The sequence below is a fragment of the Pseudophryne corroboree genome, chromosome 1, assembly GCF_028390025.1.
Source record: "Pseudophryne corroboree isolate aPseCor3 chromosome 1, aPseCor3.hap2, whole genome shotgun sequence".
Lineage (NCBI taxonomy): Eukaryota > Metazoa > Chordata > Amphibia > Anura > Myobatrachidae > Pseudophryne > Pseudophryne corroboree.
In genome coordinates this window covers 809426997-809446836 of record NC_086444.1, presented here as the reverse complement: position 1 = coordinate 809446836, position 19840 = coordinate 809426997, and positions in this window count along the sequence as shown.

Here is a 19840-nt window from a genome sequence, read left to right as displayed (position 1 = left end):
AGATTGGCCAGGTGTTTGTGCCGCCCACTTGTGTCGCTTAGCTTAGTCATTCAGCGACCTCGGTGCACCTCTTTTTTTCTTTGCATTATGTGCTCTTTGGGGCCTAGTTTTTAAAACTGCCATCCTGTCTGCCACTGCAGTGCCACTCCTAGATGGGCCAGGTGTTTGTGCCGCCCACTTGTGTCGCTTAATTTAGTATTCCAGTCAGTGTCTACAGCCATCAAATTTCTCCCCAAGTGTGAATCCAGCCATCAAGTCTCCTCCCACCTTGTGCCTCCAGCTATCAAATCTTTCTACCTTGTTTGTCTCCAGCAATCCAATCCCCAACCTATCTTTTTAACAAGCTCTCATAACTTACTTACCTTTGTAGTCTTCCCTCTGCTTCTCTCCTCTGCGATGTGCTCTCTGTTGACGTCAGGGGCGGATTGGGATAGAAAACTAGCCCGGGAAATTTCTGGATGCAGCCCTAATGGAGGCGGAGTGTTGAGGGGGTGGAGTCTGCCATGCGTGGCAGGAAACTCGCTACTCATAGGGCCTCATTCTGTTAGATGCAGTTGCAGCTTCCTTGGGTTTTTTACAGAAATTGGGGTAAATTTACTAAGATGGGAATTCTACTGAAGATGGGATGTTACCCATACTCCAGATTCTACTTCTCATTTATCTAGCACTTTCTAGAAGTTAATACCTGGAATCTGATTGGTTGCTGTAGAATTCCCATCTTAGTACATTTACCCCATTGTTTCTGCTACTTTCTGCAAATGCAGCTCTCTAGTTTGCATCCGTGCGTATAAATAAACAAGGACTGAGATGCCCACTGGGTGCAGGGGGTTGTGTGTCATTGTATGAGGTGCTGGATACAGGGATCTGTGTGTTAATGTGTGAGAGGATGGGTAAGGGCGTTTCAACAGAGTAGGGGGCCCGTGTGCATTCCCGGGTGGGCGCCCTCCTCTGTACGGCGCTGTAGACTCCGGCATTGTGCTGGAGTCAACTGCGCATGTGCAGGTCTCCGGAAACATGTCGCCTGCCATGATCCGGAGACCAATTTGGCGGTGATTTCCACCATGATCGCAGTGCCCGACGCTGTACTCTGGCAAGGTAAATATTAAAAAGAGTGCAATGAGTGCTTTGTGGGCCCCTCCTGGACCCAGGGGCGCATGTGCACTGCACACATTGCACCAATTCCAGAAACGCCAATGGGGCTGAGTACAGGGGGCAGTGTGTGTTAGTGTGTGTGGTGCTGTGTACAGGGGCAGTTTCTGTCAGTGTGTGTGGTGCTGGGTACAGGGGCAATGTGTGAGGTGCTGGTGAATGGATGGGTACAGGCGGCAGTGTGTGAGGTGCTAGATAAAGGGTTCTGTGTGTCAGTGCATGTGGGGCTGGGCACAGGGGACTCTGTGATTCAGTGTGTAAGGTGCTGTGTGTATAGGGGACTGTTTGTCAGTGAGAGAATGTGGGGTTGGGGAGAGTTATCACATGTGGGCTGCAGCCAGGGTAGTAATAGAGTTGATCACAGGCCAGGAGATGCCTCCCAGCAGCAAAGACGGCCAGTCCCCATTCTGCTTACCAAGATCTGTTGCCTGGTGTCCGGGATCATCAGCTGAGGTAGACAGCCATCCAGTCTGCACTCTCAGCTATTCGTTCCGATTACGTGGTAGATTGGGCTAGTCCTGCTAGGTGCCGCCCACTATGCAAATAACCCAGCCGTAGCCAGCACAGTGAGAGGCCGCCAGTCTCGATATGTGTGATGCCTGGCCTCTCACTGCACTGGCTGCGACTGGGTTATTTGCATGCTCGGCGGCACTCAGCAACTTCATAGTAGTGGCTCCAGCCTGGACTGGCTGCGTCCGCAGTTGCAATAATAGATGAATCGTCCGTGTGTTGGGGAAAGGGGGTTAGTACGGCGACCACGGGGAGGACGGTGATCAGCCCACTGGCAAATCGTTCCAGCATCCCGGCGTATCAATCCACACCTGAATGATGTTGACGTGACTCTAGGTCACATTATTGTAAGCTGTAGGAGCTGTATGATCAGCACTGGGCTGCACAGGCTTTTTGTTGCTGCTGCTGCTGCCTGTCATATAACAGGCAACAGTGCAGCAGTGCTGGAAAGCCTGTACATACCATTGGAGCTGTTACAGCAGAGCTTAATGTCCAGCCTGCCCAATTTCCCCTAGACTTTTTCGGGTGCCCCTAGGCTTTTACTGAACCACCTAGGCTTTTCCAGATGCCTCCAGGCATTTGCCCATACTGCCTATTCCTGGTGTCAGCTCTGATGAGTGTGCTATTTAAGGTATGGCGTAGGATTTATAACATTGACAACAGAACAAGTACATCCAGATATCCTGCCACTATCACCATAGGGGACAGCTCTGTGTTACTTGTGGGTGCTTGTGCACCCCCAATATTTGTGCTGCACTAATCATGTCTATTCATCACATTATGTAATCATACGGGTGGGGGATATATGTGCAGATGCATTCAAAGTACAGTAAGGGTATGGTGTGGATGGTCAGCCACAAAATTGGTATCAAATAGTCAGAAATATAGCTGGCCTTGAGGTGTCGGACTTGTTGGTGCTATTCTTCTGGTCTCTGTTGCACACTGATGACTGTGTCTGATTGATCGCACACATTTAAAACACAAGTTTTAAACAATGTCTGATTGATTGCACATGTTTAACATGAGTATGAGCTTTTACATCTTAAAACTAGAGATGAGCGGGTTCGGTTCCTTGAGATCCGAACCCCCCCGAACTTCACCTATTTTACACAGGTCCGAGGCAGCCTCGGATCTTCCCGCCTTGCTCGGTTAACCCGAACGAGGCCGAACGACATCATCCCGCTGTCGGATTCTCGCGAGATTCGTATTCCATATAAAGAGCCGTGCGTCGCCGCCATTTTCACTCGTGCATTGGAGATTGAATGGAGAGGACGTGGCTACGTTCTCTCCCTGCAAAGCTCCATATCTGTGCTCAGTGTGCTGCAAATATCTGTGCTCAGTGTGCTGCAAATATCTGTGCTCAGTGTGCTGCAAATATCTACGTTCTCTCCCTGAAAAGCTCCATATCTGTGCTCAGTGTGCTGCAAATATCTGATCAGTGTGCTGCATTGTGGGGACCACCAGTATTATAGTACAGTACAGTAGGCCATTGCTGTATCTTGCAGCTCCGTGTCAGACTCAGTTCTAGACAGTATCCTGATCATCACTGCTCAATATCTGCAGCATTGTTGTGTGACCAGTATATATATATATATTATATATAGAAGTACAGTGCAGCATTTTGGTGACCACCAGTATAGTAGTACAGTACAGTAGTCCATTGCTGTATCTTGCAGCTCCGTGTCACTGCAAGTATCCATCCATATCTGTGCTGCATTGTTGTGAGCAGTATATATAGTAATATATATAGTAGTACAGTGCAGCATTTTGGTGACCAACAGTACATAGTTGTACAGTACAGAAGTCCATTGCTGTATCTTGCAGCTCCGTGTCACTGCAAGTATCCATCCATATCTGTGCTGCATTGTTGTGAGCAGTATATATAGTAGTACAGTGCAGCATATTGGTGACCAACAGTATATAGTAGAGATGAGCGCCGGAAATTTTTTCGGGTTTTGTGTTTTGGTTTTGGGTTCGGTTCCGCGGCCGTGTTTTGGGTTCGACCGCGTTTTGGCAAAACCTCACCGAATTTTTTTTGTCGGATTCGGGTGTGTTTTGGATTCGGGTGTTTTTTTCAAAAAACACTAAAAAACAGCTTAAATCATAGAATTTGGGGGTCATTTTGATCCCAAAGTATTATTAACCTCAAAAACCATAATTTACACTCATTTTCAGTCTATTCTGAATACCTCACACCTCACAATATTATTTTTAGTCCTAAAATTTGCACCTAGGTCGCTGGATGACTAAGCTAAGCGACCCTAGTGGCCGACACAAACACCGGGCCCATCTAGGAGTGTCACTGCAGTGTCACGCAGGATGTCCCTTCCAAAAAACCCTCCCCAAACAGCACATGACGCAAAGAAAAAAAGAGGCGCAATGAGGTAGCTGTGTGAGTAAGATAAGCGACCCTAGTGGCCGACACAAACACCGGGCCCATCTAGGAGTGTCACTGCAGTGCCACGCAGGATGTCCCTTCCAAAAAACCCTCCCCAAACAGCACATGACGCAAAGAAAAAAAGAGGCGCAATGAGGTAGCTGTGTGAGTAAGATAAGCGACCCTAGTGGCCGACACAAACACCGGGCCCATCTAGGAGTGTCACTGCAGTGTCACGCAGGATGTCCCTTCCAAAAAACCCTCCCCAAACAGCACATGACGCAAAGAAAAAAAGAGGCGCAATGAGGTAGCTGTGTGAGTAAGATAAGCGACCCTAGTGGCCGACACAAACACCGGGCCCATCTAGGAGTGTCACTGCAGTGTCACGCAGGATGTCCCTTCCAAAAAACCCTCCCCAAACAGCACATGACGCAAAGAAAAAAAGAGGCGCAATGAGGTAGCTGTGTGAGTAAGATTAGCGACCCTAGTGGCCGACACAAACACCGGGCCCATCTAGGAGTGTCACTGCAGTGTCACGCAGGATGTCCCTTCCAAAAAACCCTCCCCAAACAGCACATGACGCAAAGAAAAAAAGAGGCGCAATGAGGTAGCTGTGTGAGTAAGATAAGCGACCCTAGTGGCCGACACAAACACCGGGCCCATCTAGGAGTGGCACTGCAGTGTCACGCAGGATGTCCCTTCCAAAAAACCCTCCCCAAACAGCACATGACGCAAAGAAAAATTAAAGAAAAAAGAGGTGCAAGATGGAATTGTCCTTGGGCCCTCCCACCAACCCTTATGTTGTATAAACAGGACATGCACACTTTAACCAACCCATCATTTCAGTGACAGGGTCTGCCACACGACTGTGACTGAAATGACGGGTTGGTTTGGACCCCCACCAAAAAAGAAGCAATTAATCTCTCCTTGCACAAACTGGCTCTACAGAGGCAAGATGTCCACCTCATCATCATCCTCCGATATATCACCGTGTACATCCCCCTCCTCACAGATTATCAATTCGTCCCCACTGGAATCCACCATCTCAGCTCCCTGTGTACTTTGTGGAGGCAATTGCTGCTGGTCAATGTCTCCACGGAGGAATTGATTATAATTCATTTTAATGAACATCATCTTCTCCACATTTTCTTGATGTAACCTCGTACGCCGATTGTTGACAAGGTGAGCGGCGGCACTAAACACTCTTTCGGAGTACACACTTGTGGGAGGGCAACTTAGGTAGAATAAAGCCAGTTTGTGCAAGGGCCTCCAAATTGCCTCTTTTTCCTGCCAGTATAAGTACGGACTGTGTGACGTGCCTACTTGGATGCGGTCACTCATATAATCCTCCACCATTCTTTCAATGGTGAGAGAATCATATGCAGTGACAGTAGACGACATGTCCGTAATCGTTGTCAGGTCCTTCAGTCCGGACCAGATGTCAGCATCAGCAGTCGCTCCAGACTGCCCTGCATCACCGCCAGCGGGTGGGCTCGGAATTCTGAGCCTTTTCCTCGCACCCCCAGTTGCGGGAGAATGTGAAGGAGGAGATGTTGACAGGTCGCGTTCCGCTTGACTTGACAATTTTCTCACCAGCAGGTCTTTCAACCCCAGCAGACTTGTGTCTGCCGGAAAGAGAGATCCAAGGTAGGCTTTAAATCTAGGATCGAGCACGGTGGCCAAAATGTAGTGCTCTGATTTCAACAGATTGACCACCCGTGAATCCTTGTTAAGCGAATTAAGGGCTCCATCCACAAGTCCCACATGCCTAGCGGAATCGCTCCGTGTTAGCTCCTCCTTCAATGTCTCCAGCTTCTTCTGCAAAAGCCTGATGAGGGGAATGACCTGACTCAGGCTGGCAGTGTCTGAACTGACTTCACGTGTGGCAAGTTCAAAGGGCATCAGAACCTTGCACAACGTTAAAATCATTCTCCACTGCACTTGAGACAGGTGCATTCCACCTCCTATATCGTGCTCAATTGTATAGGCTTGAATGGCCTTTTGCTGCTCCTCCAACCTCTGAAGCATATAGAGGGTTGAATTCCACCTCGTTACCACTTCTTGCTTCAGATGATGGCAGGGCAGGTTCAGTAGTTTTTGGTGGTGCTCCAGTCTTCTGTACGTGGTGCCTGTACGCCGAAAGTGTCCCGCAATTCTTCTGGCCACCGACAGCATCTCTTGCACGCCCCTGTCGTTTTTTAAAAAATTCTGCACCACCAAATTCAAGGTATGTGCAAAACATGGGACGTGCTGGAATTTGCCCATATTTAATGCACACACAATATTGCTGGCGTTGTCCGATGCCACAAATCCACAGGAGAGTCCAATTGGGGTAAGCCATTCCGCGATGATCTTCCTCAGTTGCCGTAAGAGGTTTTCAGCTGTGTGCGTATTCTGGAAAGCGGTGATACAAAGCGTAGCCTGCCTAGGAAAGAGTTGGCGTTTGCGAGATGCTGCTACTGGTGCCGCCGCTGCTGTTCTTGCGGCGGGAGTCCATACATCTACCCAGTGGGCTGTCACAGTCATATAGTCCTGACCCTGCCCTGCTCCACTTGTCCACATGTCCGTGGTTAAGTGGACATTGGGTACAACTGCATTTTTTAGGACACTGGTGAGTCTTTTTCTGACGTCCGTGTACATTCTCGGTATCGCCTGCCTAGAGAAGTGGAACCTAGATGGTATTTGGTAACGGGGGCACACTGCCTCAATAAATTGTCTAGTTCCCTGTGAACTAACGGCGGATACCGGACGCACGTCTAACACCAACATAGTTGTCAAGGCCTCAGTTATCCGCTTTGCAGCAGGATGACTGCTGTGATATTTCATCTTCCTCGCAAAGGACTGTTGGACAGTCAATTGCTTACTGGAAGTAGTACAAGTGGGCTTACGACTTCCCCTCTGGGATGACCATCGACTCCCAGCAGCAACAACAGCAGCGCCAGCAGCAGTAGGCGTTACACGCAAGGATGCATCGGAGGAATCCCAGGCAGGAGAGGACTCGTCAGAATTGCTAGTGACATGGCCTGCAGGACTATTGGCATTCCTGGGGAAGGAGGAAATTGACACTGAGGGAGTTGGTGGGGTGGTTTGCGTGAGCTTGGTTACAAGAGGAAGGGATTTACTGGTCAGTGGACTGCTTCCGCTGTCGCCCAAAGTTTTTGAACTTGTCACTGACTTATTATGAATGCGCTGCAGGTGACGTATAAGGGAGGATGTTCCGAGGTGGTTAACGTCATTATCCCTACTTATTACAGCTTGACAAAGGCAACACACGGCTTGACACCTGTTGTCCGCTTTTCTGTTGAAATACCTCCACACTGAAGAGCTGATTTTTTTGGTATTTTCACCAGGCATGTCAACGGCCATATTCCTCCCACGGACAACAGGTGTCTCCCCGGGTGCCTGACTTAAACAAACCACCTCACCATCAGAACCCTCCTGGTCAATTTCCTCCCCAGCGCCAGCAACACCCATATCCTCCTCATCCTGGTGTACTTCAACACTGACATCTTCAATCTGACTATCAGGAACTGGACTGCGGGTGCTCCTTCCAGCACTTGCAGGGGGCGTGCAAATGGTGGAAGGCGCATGCTCTTCACGTCCAGTGTTGGGAAGGTCAGGCATCGCAACCGACACAATTGGACTCTCCTTGTGGATTTGGGATTTCGAAGAACGCACAGTTCTTTGCGGTGCTTTTGCCAGCTTGAGTCTTTTCAGTTTTCTAGCGAGAGGCTGAGTGCTTCCATCCTCATGTGAAGCTGAACCACTAGCCATGAACATAGGCCAGGGCCTCAGCCGTTCCTTGCCACTCCGTGTGGTGAATGGCATATTGGCAAGTTTACGCTTCTCCGACGACAATTTTATTTTAGGTTTTGGAGTCCTTTTTTTACTGATATTTGGTGTTTTGGATTTGACATGCTCTGTACTATGACATTGGGCATCGGCCTTGGCAGACGACGTTGCTGGCATTTCATCGTCTCGGCCATGACTAGTGGCAGCAGCTTCAGCACGAGGTGGAAGTGGATCTTGATCTTTCCCTAATTTTGGAACCTCAACATTTTTGTTCTCCATATTTTAATAGGCACAACTAAAAGGCACCTCAGGTAAACAATGGAGATGGATGGATACTAGTATACTTATGGATGGACTGCCGAGTGCCGACACAGAGGTAGCTACAGCCGTGGACTACCGTACTGTACTGTGACTGCTGCTAATATAGACTGGTTGATAATGAGATGTAGTATGCATAAAGAAGAAAGAAAAAAAAACCACGGGTAGGTGGTATACAATTATGGATGGACTGCCGAGTGCCGACACAGAGGTAGCTACAGCCGTGGACTACCGTACTGTACTGTGTCTGCTGCTAATATAGACTGGATGATAATGAGATGTAGTATGTATAAAGAAGAAAGAAAAAAAAAACCACGGGTAGGTGGTATACAATTATGGATGGACTGCCGAGTGCCGACACAGAGGTAGCTACAGCCGTGGACTACCGTACTGTACTGTGTCTGCTGCTAATATAGACTGGATGATAATGAGATGTAGTATGTATAAAGAAGAAAGAAAAAAAAAAACACGGGTAGGTGGTATACAATTATGGATGGACTGCCGAGTGCCGACACAGAGGTAGCAACAGCCGTGGACTACCGTACTGTACTGTGTCTGCTGCTAATATAGACTGGTTGATAATGAGATGTAGTATGTATAAAGAAGAAAGAAAAAAAAAACCACGGGTAGGTGGTATACAATTATGGATGGACTGCCGAGTGCCGACACAGAGGTAGCTACAGCCGTGGACTACCGTACTGTACTGTGTCTGCTGCTAATATAGACTGGATGATAATGAGATGTAGTATGTATAAAGAAGAAAGAAAAAAAAACCACGGGTAGGTGGTATACAATTATGGATGGACTGCCGAGTGCCGACACAGAGGTAGCTACAGCCGTGGACTACCGTACTGTACTGTGTCTGCTGCTAATATAGACTGGTTGATAATGAGATGTAGTATGTATAAAGAAGAAAGAAAAAAAAACCACGGGTAGGTGGTATACAATTATGGATGGACTACCGAGTGCCGACACAGAGGTACCTACAGCCGTGGACTACCGTACTGTACTGTGTCTGCTGCTAATATAGACTGGATGATAATGAGATGTAGTATGTATAAAGAAGAAAGAAAAAAAAACCACGGGTAGGTGGTATACAATTATGGATGGACTGCCGAGTGCCGACACAGAGGTAGCTACAGCCGTGGACTACCGTACTGTACTGTGTCTGCTGCTAATATAGACTGGATGATAATGAGATGTAGTATGTATGTATAAAGAAGAAAGAAAAAAAAAACACTGGTAGGTGGTATACAATTATGGATGGACTTCCGAGTGCCGACACAGAGGTAGCTACAGCCGTGGACTACCGTACTGTACTGTGTCTGCTGCTAATATAGACTGGATGATAATGAGATGTAGTATGTATGTATAAAGAAGAAAGAAAAAAAAAAAACACGGGTAGGTGGTATACAATTATGGATGGACTGCCGAGTGCCGACACAGAGGTAGCTACAGCCGTGAACTACCGTACTGTGTCTGCTGCTAATATAGACTGGTTGATAATGAGATGTAGTATGTATAAAGAAGAAAGAAAAAAAAACCACGGGTAGGTGGTATACAATTATGGATGGACTGCCGAGTGCCGACACAGAGGTAGCTACAGCCGTGGACTACCGTACTGTACTGTGTCTGCTGCTAATATAGACTGGATGATAATGAGATGTAGTATGTATAAAGAAGAAAGAAAAAAAAAAACACGGGTAGGTGGTATACAATTATGGATGGACTGCCGAGTGCCGACACAGAGGTAGCTACAGCCGTGAACTACCGTACTGTGTCTGCTGCTAGTAGACTGGATGATAAATAATGATATAAAAAATATATATATATCACTACTGCAGCCGGACAGGTATATATTATATAATGACGGACCTGCTGGAGTGGACACTGTCTGTCAGCAGAATGAGTTTTTTAATTTTTATAGAATAAAAAAACACCACACAAGTCACACGACGAGTGTACTTTTTCAGGCAGACATTCAATCACAATATACTATACTGGTGGTCAGTGTGGTCAGGTCACTGGTCACAGTGGTCAGTGGTCAGTCACACTGGCAGTGGCACTCTGGCAGCAAAAGTGTGCACTGTTTAATATGTACTCCTGGCTCCTGCTATAACCTATAACTGCTCCCCAGTCTCCCCCACAATTAAGCTGTGTGAGCACAGTCAGATATTATACATAGATGATGCAGCACACTGGGCTGAGCACAGATATGGTATGTGAGTGTGACTGAGTCACTGTGTATCGTTTTTTTCAGGCAGAGAACAAGAACAGAACGGATTATTAAATAATAATAAATTATAAAACTGCACTGGTGGTCAGGTCACTGGTCATCAGTCACTAGTATAACTCCTCCTAAGCTCCAGTAAGTAAATGAAGTGTCTCACTCTCACTCTCCTATCTATTTTAATTTCTAAACGGAGAGGACGCCAGCCACGTCCTCTCCCTATCAATCTCAATGCACGTGTGAAAATGGCCGCGACGCGCGGCTCCTTATATAGAATCCGAGTCTCGCGATAGAATCCGAGCCTCGCGAGAATCCGACAGCGTGATGATGACGTTCGGGCGCGCTCGGGTTAACCGAGCAAGGCGGGAAGATCCGAGTCGCTCGGACCCGTGTAAAAAAACATGAAGTTCGGGCGGGTTCGGATTCAGAGAAACCGAACCCGCTCATCTCTAGTATATAGTTGTACAGTACAGTAGTCCATTGCTGTATCTTGCAGCTCCGTGTCACTGCAAGTATCCATCCATACCTGTGCTGCATTGTTGTGAGCAGTATATATAGTAGTACAGTGCAGCATTTTGGTGACCAACAGTATATAGTTGTACAGAACAGTAGTCCATTGCTATTGATATAATAATATTACTGGCATATATTTCCACACATTAAAAAATGGAGAACAAAAATGTGGAGGGTGAAAAATGGAAAGATCAAGATCCACTTCCACCTAGTGCTGAAGCTGCTGCCACTAGTCATGGCCGAGACGATTAAATGCCATCAATGTCGTCTGCCAAGGCCGATGCCCAATGTCATAGTAGAGAGCATGTAAAATAAAAAATACTAAAGTTCAGTAAAATGACCCAAAAATCTAAATTAAAAGCATCTGAAGAAGCGTAAACTTGCCAATATGCCATTTACGACACGGAGTGGCAAGGAACGGCTGAGGCCCTGGCCTATGTTCATGGCTAGTGGTTCAGCATCACATGAGGATGGAAGCACTCATCCTCCCGCTAGAAAACTGAAAAGAGTTAAGATGGCAAAAGCACAGCAAAGAACTGTGCGTTCTTCTAAATCACAAATCCCCAAGAAGAGTCTAATTGTGTTGGCGGTTGCGATGCCTGACCTTCCCAACACTGGATGGGAAGAGGTGGTTCCTTCCACCATTTGTACGCCCCCTGCAAGTGCTAGAAGGAGCACCCACAGTCCAGTTCCTAATAGTCAAATTGAAGATGTCACTGTTGAAGTACACCAGGATGAGGATATGGGTGTTGCTGGTGCTGAGAAGGAAATTGACAAGGAGGATTCTGATGGTGAGGTGGTTTGTTTAAGTCAGGCACCCGGGGAGACACCTGTTGTCCGTGGGATGAATATGGCCATTGACATGCCTGGTCAAATTACAAAAAAAATCACCTCTTCAGTGTGGAATTATTTTAACAGAAATGCGGACAACAGGTGTCAAGCCGTGTGTTACCTTTGTCAAGCTGTAATAAGTAGGGGTAAGGACGTTAACCACCTCGGAACATCCACCCTTATACGTCACCTGGAGCGCATTCATCAGAAGTCATTGACAAGTTCAAAAACTTTGGGTGACAGCGGAAGCAGTCAACTGACAACTAAATCCCTTCCTCTTGTACCCAAGCTCCTGCAAACCACACCACCAACTCCCTCAGTGTCAATTTCCTCCTCAGACAGGAAAGCCAATAGTCCTGCAGGCCATGTCACTGGCAAGTCTGACGAGTCCTCTCCTAACTGGGATTCCTCAGATGAATCCTTGAGTGTAACGCCTACTGCTGCTGGCGCTGCTGTTGTTGCTGCCGGGAGTCGATCGTCATCCCAGAGGGGAAGTCGGAAGACCACTTGTACTACTTCCAGTAAGTAATTGACTGTCCAACAGTCCTTTGCGAGGAAGATGAAATATCACAGCAGTCATCCTGTTGCAAAGCGGATAACTCAGGCCTTGGCAGCTGTGTTGGTGTTAGACGTGCGTCCGGTATCCAGCGTTAGTTCACAGGGACTTAGAGAATTTCTTGAGGTAGTGTGTCCCCGGTACCAAATACCATCTAGGTTTCACTTCTCTAGGCAGGCGATACCGAGAATGTACACAGACGTCAGAAAAAGAGTCACCAGTGTCCTAAAAAATGCAGTTGTACCCAATGTCCACTTAACCACGGACATGTGGACAAGTGGAGCAGGGCAGACTCAGGACTATATGACTGTGACAGCCCACTGGGTAGATGTATTGCCTCCCGCAGCAAGAACAGCAGCAGCGGCACCAGTAGCAGCATCTTGCAAACGCCAACTCGTTCCTAGGCAGGCTAGGCTTTGTATCACCGCTTTCCATAAGTGGCACACAGCTGACAACCTCTTACGGAAACTGAGGAACATCATCGCAGATTGGCTTACCCTAATTGGACTCTCCTAGGGATTTGTGACATCGGACAACGCCACCAATATTGTGCGTGCATTACATGTGGGCAAATTCCAGCACGTCCCATGTTTTGCACATTGTGCAAGGTTCTGCAACCCTTTGAACTTGCCACACGTGAAGTCAGTTCAGACACTGCCAGCCTGAGTCAGGTCATTCCCCTCATCAGGCTTTTGCAGAAGCAGCTGAAGAGATTGAAGGAGGTGCTAAAATGGAGCGATTCCGCTAGGCATGTGGGACTTGTGGATGGAGCCCTTAATTCGCTTAACCAGGATTCACGGGTGGTCAATCTGTTGAAATCAGAGCACTACATTTTGGCCACCGTGCTCGATCCTAGGTTTAAAGCCTACGTTGTATCTCTCTTTCCGGCAGAAAACAAGTCTGCAGAGGTTCAAAGACCTGCTGGTGAGAAAATTGTCAAGTCAAGCGGAACGTGACCTGTCAACAGCTTCTCCTTCACATTCTCCCGCAACTGGGGCTGCGAGGAAAAGGATAAGAATTTCCGAGCCCACCCGCTGGCAGTGATGCAGGGCAGTCAGGAGCGAGTGCTGACATCTGGTCCGGCCTGAAGGACCTGCCAACGATTACTGACATGTCGTCTACTGTCACTGAATATGATTCTGTCACCATTGAAAGAATGGTGGAGGATTATATGAGTGACAGCATCCAAGTAGGCACGTCAGACAGTCCGTACGTATACTGGCAGGAAAACGAGGCAATTTGGAGGCCCTTGCACAAACTGGCTTTATTTTACCTAAGTTGCCCCCACTCCAGTGTGTACTCCGAAAGAGTGTTTAGTGCAGCCGGTCACCTTGTCAGCGATCGGCGTACGAGGTTACTTCCACAAAATGTGGAGAAGATGATGTTCATCAAAATGAATTATAATCAATTCCTCCGGGGAAACATTCACCAGCAATTGCCTCCAGAAAGTTCACAGGGACCTGTGATGGTGGATTCCAGTGGGGATGAATTAATACTCTGTGTGGAGGGGGATGTACACAGGGAAAGGGGTGGAGCCAGTTTGAGCAAGGAGAGATTGATTGCTTCTCTTTTTGGTGGGGGCCCAAACCAACCAGTCATTTCAGCCACAGTAGTGTGGCAGACCCTGTGGCTGAAATGATGGGTTTGTTAAAGTGTGCATGTCCTGTTTAAACAACATAAGGGTGGGTGGGAGGACCCAAGGACAATTCCATCTTGCACCTCTTTTTTTTAAATTTATCTTTGCATCATCTGATGTTTGGGGCCAATTTGGGTGCCATCCTGTCTGACACTGCAGTGCCACTCCTAGATGGGCCAGGTGTTTGTGCCGCCCTCTTGGGTCGCTTAGCTTAGTCATCCAGCAACCTCGGTGCAAATTTTAGGACTAAAAATAATATTGTGAGGTGTGAGGTGTTCAGAATAGACTGGAAATGAGTGGAAATTATGGCTATTGAGGTTAATAATACTATAGGATCAAAATTACCCCCAAATTATATGATTTAAGCTGTTTTTGAGGGTTTTTAAAAAAAAAACCCACCAGAATCCAAAACACACCCGAATCCGACAAAAAAATTCCAGGGAGGTTTTCCAAAACGCGTCCGAATCCAAAACACGGCCGCGGAACCGAATCCAAAACCAAAACACAAAACCCGAAAAATGAAAAAGGAGCTGGTGCTGGAGAAGCATCAGACAGAACAGTTGAAAGTGCGTACACACTTAAATTTCTGTCCAGTGGTGGATTTCCCACTAGGCAAATGTCTAGAGTAACCACCTGCTGGGGGAGGCAGAGCAGGCCACCCACCCAAGCATCAGAGTTGCTGATCCTTTTTTCATATAGCACCAATGCGGTAAGAGGGGGGCTGTGGCTGTTGATTTGTGTGCAGGAGGTGAGGAGAAGCTGGGACTACTTGCCTAAATGCTGTCTGCCAGGAGGCATCGGCTTTGGGACCAAGGGAGCGGAGCCTGAACCGACAGTGATATTATCGTGACGTCTATGCAGAGCTGCATACACTGCTGCTAGGTGACTCTGCAGCTGTGCTTAACTGTCTTGCTTAACTGATCTGGGTGTTGGGGCGGGGAGTCCAATAATATTGTGGTTAGATGCAGCCTGACCCCAAATTTCGCCTATTATGGTACCATTGAATCTACTGAAAATTAAACTGCACATAAAACCTGATCTTTAGAGATGTTTTCAGCTGATAATACATGATCGAAGCTGTGTACACACTCTTAACATATCAGTAGCTTTAATCTAAGCAATAATCTGGTTTGCTCATGGACATACTCTATAACATGGGTCTTCAACCTGCGGCCCTCCAGCTTCCGTGGAGCTAGACATCCCAGCATGCCCTGCCTCAGTTTTAGCATACCTTAATAGGAAAACTGTGGCAGGGCATGCTGGGATGTGTAGTTTCACAGCAGTTGGAGGGCCACAGGTTGAAGACCCATGCTCTAAATGGATAGACTTTGAAACCAGTTCATTTAAAGCACCCTCTGATTCATCACTTATTGGAGTATTGTCCAGCTTGAGAACTGCACAGGCTATGTCTTACTGTACCATTACATTTACTTTTCATTTCTGGGATTATTGTAGACTTACCTTTGCAATCACCTCTCTTCCTTCACATTTTAGGACCATTCTAGAGTTTCTCCCAAGCACCATCTTAGCTCTCCAGTAACATTGGCTGTTAGCAGCAAAAGGAGTCTTACTTTTTCACTGACCGATTGTGGTCCCCTCTGTATATGTATGAACCAGCTTTGCATTCACACATGGCGCAGATTAATTCAAAAATAAAACTGTAACAAAATTATTTTAAACTTGTATATTTAGCAGAGGGAAAAAAATGCGTTATTTTAACAATAAACCCTATGTTCCTGTCCAGAGGCTATGCTAGTGCCATCCTGAATAAGATGTCAACTTTTAAAAATAATTAAGGGTACTCTTATAACCCCCACCCGTATGTTACACAATGTGATGAATAGACATGATTAGTGCAGCACAAATATTGGGGGTGCACAACCACCTACAAAAAAAAACTGAGCTGTCCCCTATGGTGATAGCGGCAGGACATCTGGATGTTATAAATCCTTTGCCATACCTTAAATAGCATTTACTATCCAGAAGGCTTCTTACAAAGGGAGACGTTTTGTTTGGCTTTAAGGATTTTCTCTTTATAATTAATAAACCCTGTTAGTTTTAATAAAATGTATCTTTAGTTTTAGGATTACAATAAAAATAAATTGCAAACTGACTGATTTTTTTATACCAGTTTATTTGAGTTGCGTATGGGTGACCGGCGCTTGGGTTCCCGCTGGTCACCATATCAACGCTGGGATCCCGGGGATGAAAATGCCTGCGGAGAGGGCAAGCACAATGAAGCCCCTTGCGGGCTTGGTGGTGAGCTGCGCTTGCCACCGATTTTATTCCCACTCTGTGGGTGTTGTGGACACCCACAAGTGGAAATAGTCCTTGCTTGTCGGCATGCTGACTTCGGGTTTTTCCAGCGGCCGGATGTAGGTCTCCTGACCGCCAATCACATAACTACATCCTGTTTATTCCATTAATTTTTATTCAAAACTTGCATTATTAAAATATATATATATATATATATATATATATATATATATATATATATATTAATAATGCAATTAATATATATATATATTTTAATATATATTTTAATATATATATATATATATATATATATATATATATATATTAACTACATTGGTAACCCATAAAAAGCAGACACGTTATAAGTAAGATGAAAGATTCACAGAATCAGCTGTCTCTAGGTGGCTTAGTCAAAATAAGTTATCATCACGTACGTACATGAACTACATGATGTGATGTCAAATCCATTGTAATTATGGCAACTGTTAACCTGAAGCACCCTGGTTTGGAGCCATTCACAACCTGGGAGATTGAAAAATCATTTTGATGAGGTGATGTTAAAAAGTTCTAAGTGATGTGAATCTGGTGGTCTTGGCATGATTCCTAGAGAAATAAAGTTCCCAGAATAAAACTACCTCATATTGGGTCCAACTGGCAGTCTTTGCTTTGTCAGAAGGGGCCCAAGATATAAAATAGGCCATAAAGAATGATGTTCCCCCAGCGGATGGTAGCCTCTCCAACTAAATGGAACGGTAAATTAATCAGTAATGTTTTATGTTGACTGTCTACATTAGGAGCTAATAGAAGGCAGCTTAAAGCATAGAATAATCTTCTTTCATCAACTAATAAATTATTGCCTCACATGTAAGGAATACATGCAATAGGGATAGTTGCTATTCTAAAGTATTGCAATAATTTAAATGTTTTAGGGAAAGATATATTTTTACAAAGAAAACTGGATAAATTCTATAGGTGTATATATATATATATATATATATAGAGAGAGAGAGAGAGAGAGAGAGAGAGAGAGAGCTAAAGTAAATGTTCGCAACCTGCAGGCTTTGTAGGCTTTTACCTGGTGTGCAGATGTATTATAGAGGTGGTGTGATCACTGTTTTGGGGCTCACTGGATAATACTGAATGGCTGAAAGAAACATGGTTTGCCTGTATGGGAAGAAGTGGTCGAATCAGTGTTGAACTGGGCCATGAAAGGCCCACCGGGGGAAGGCCGTGGTAGGGAGCCTTGCTTCAGGGTTGTGGCCAACCACCACATAGGATTGCCCAACCATTTTAGCAGGGAGCTACTCATCACCACTCGGGTCGCAGTGACTGCGTGTGACCAGGCCCAGCACTAGCCGCTCAGCAAAGGGATGCAGTGCAGGGAGGCGCCAGACTGGAAAGGCGTTCTCCCTGTTCTGCATCCCTGTACTGAGCTGCTGCTGCTGTCCCTGCAGCTATCACACTCTATGACTTGCAGCAGCGCCGGCACCACAAAGCCTACTCTCCCCCTCGGCGTCAGCAGCACAAAGCCTCCTCTCTTCCTTGGCACCAGCAGCACAAAGCCTCCTCTCCCCCTCCCTGTGTGACAGTTAAGTGGCCGTCGGGATCCAAAGGGGGCAAGGCAAGATGGGACTAAGGAGTGGAGCTATACAGGACCAGGCTGCAGCAGGAGGATGAGCTGCTACAGCTTCGGGCAGCCAGACTTCATTAGGTAAGTGTCTGGAAAGATAGTGAGTGTGTGTATGTGTATACAGTATCTGTGCATACTGTAAATATGTGTGAATGTGTATGTGTGTAATGTATGTACAAAATGTATGTGTGTGTGTGTGTGTGCATATAATATATGTGTATGTGGTGTATCTGTGTGTGTATGTGTGACTGCAACATAATGTGTGTAAGTGGCACTGGTACAGGGGGCGTTACGTGTGTAAGTGTCACTGGTACGTGTGTAAGCATCACTGCTACAGGGCGCTTTACGTGTGTAAATGTCACTGCTACAAGGGGCGTTATCTGTGTAAGCATCACTGGTACAGGGGGCGTTATGTGTGTAAGCGTCACTGGTACAGGGGGCGTTATGTGTGTAAGCGTCACTGGTACAGGGGGCGTTATCTGTGTAAGCATCACTGGTACAGGGGGCGTTATGTGTGTAAGCGTCACTGGTACAGGGGGCGTTATGTGTGTAAGCGTCACTGGTACAGGGGGCGTTATGTGTGTAAGCGTCACTGGTACAGGGGGCGTTATGTGTGTAAGCGTCACTGGTACAGGGGGCGTTATGTGTGTAAGCGTCACTGGTACAGGGGGCGTTATGTGTGTAAGCATCACTGCTGCAGGGGGCGTTATGTGTGTAAGCGTCACTGGTAGAGGGGGTGTTACGTGTGTAAGCCTCACTGCTACAGTGAACGTTACGAGTGTAAGCGTCACTGCTACAGAAGGCGTTACATGTGTAAGTGTTACTGGTACAGGGGGCGTTACGTATGTAAGCGTCACTGGTACAGGGGGCGTTACGTTGTAAGCGTCACTGCTACAGAAGGCGTTACATGTGTAAGTGTTACTGGTACAGGGGGCGTTACGCGTGTAAGTGTCACTGGTACAGGGGGGCGTTACGTGTGTAAGTGTCACTGCTACAGGGGGCGTTACGTTGTAAGCGTCACTGCTACAGAAGGCGTTACATGTGTAAGTGTTACTGGTACAGGGGGCGTTACGCGTGTAAGTGTCACTGGTACAGGGGGGCGTTACGTGTGTAAGTGTTACTGGTACAGGGGGCGTTACGTGTGTAAGTGTCACTGGTACAGGGGGGCGTTACGTGTGTAAGTGTCACTGCTACAGGGGGCGTTACGTTGTAAGCGTCACTGCTACAGAAGGCGTTACATGTGTAAGTGTTACTGGTACAGGGGGCGTTACGCGTGTAAGTGTCACTGGTACAGGGGGGCGTTACGTGTGTAAGTGTCACTGCTACAGGGGGCGTTACGTTGTAAGCGTCACTGCTACAGTGGGCGTTAGATGTGTAAGCATCACTGGTACAGGGGGTGTTACGTGTGTAAGTGTGACTGGTACAGGGGGCGTTACGTGTGTAAGTGTCACTGCTACAGGGGGCGTTACGTTGTAAGCGTCACTGCTACAGAAGGCGTTACATGTGTAAGTGTCACTGGTACAGGGGGCGTTACGTGTGTAAGTGTCACTGCTACAGGGGGCGTTACATGAGTAAGCATCACTGGTACAGGGGGCGTTACGTGTGAAAGCGTCACTGGTACAGGGGGCGTTATGTGTGTAGTAAGCGTCACTGTTACAGGGGGAGTAACGTGCGTAAGTGTCACTGCTACAGGGGGCGTTACGTGTGTAAGCATCACTGCTACATGGGGCATTAGGTGTGTAAGCGGCACTGCTACAGGGGGCGTTGCATGTGTAAGTGTCACTGCTACAGGGGGCGTTACATGTGTAAGCGTCACTGGTAGAGGGGGTGTTATCTGTGTAAGCGTCACTGGTACAGGGGGGCATTACGTGTGTAAGCGTCACTACTACAGGGGGTATTATGTGCGCTGTCCCTTTGTAAAGTATGGGAGGGCACAAATTTATAGTTTACAGCGGGGCGCCGAACACCCTAGCACCGGCCCTGTGTGTGACGTCACGCAGCCGCCGCGTCCCGCCCCTCCCAACGGTCCTTATCAATCAGGC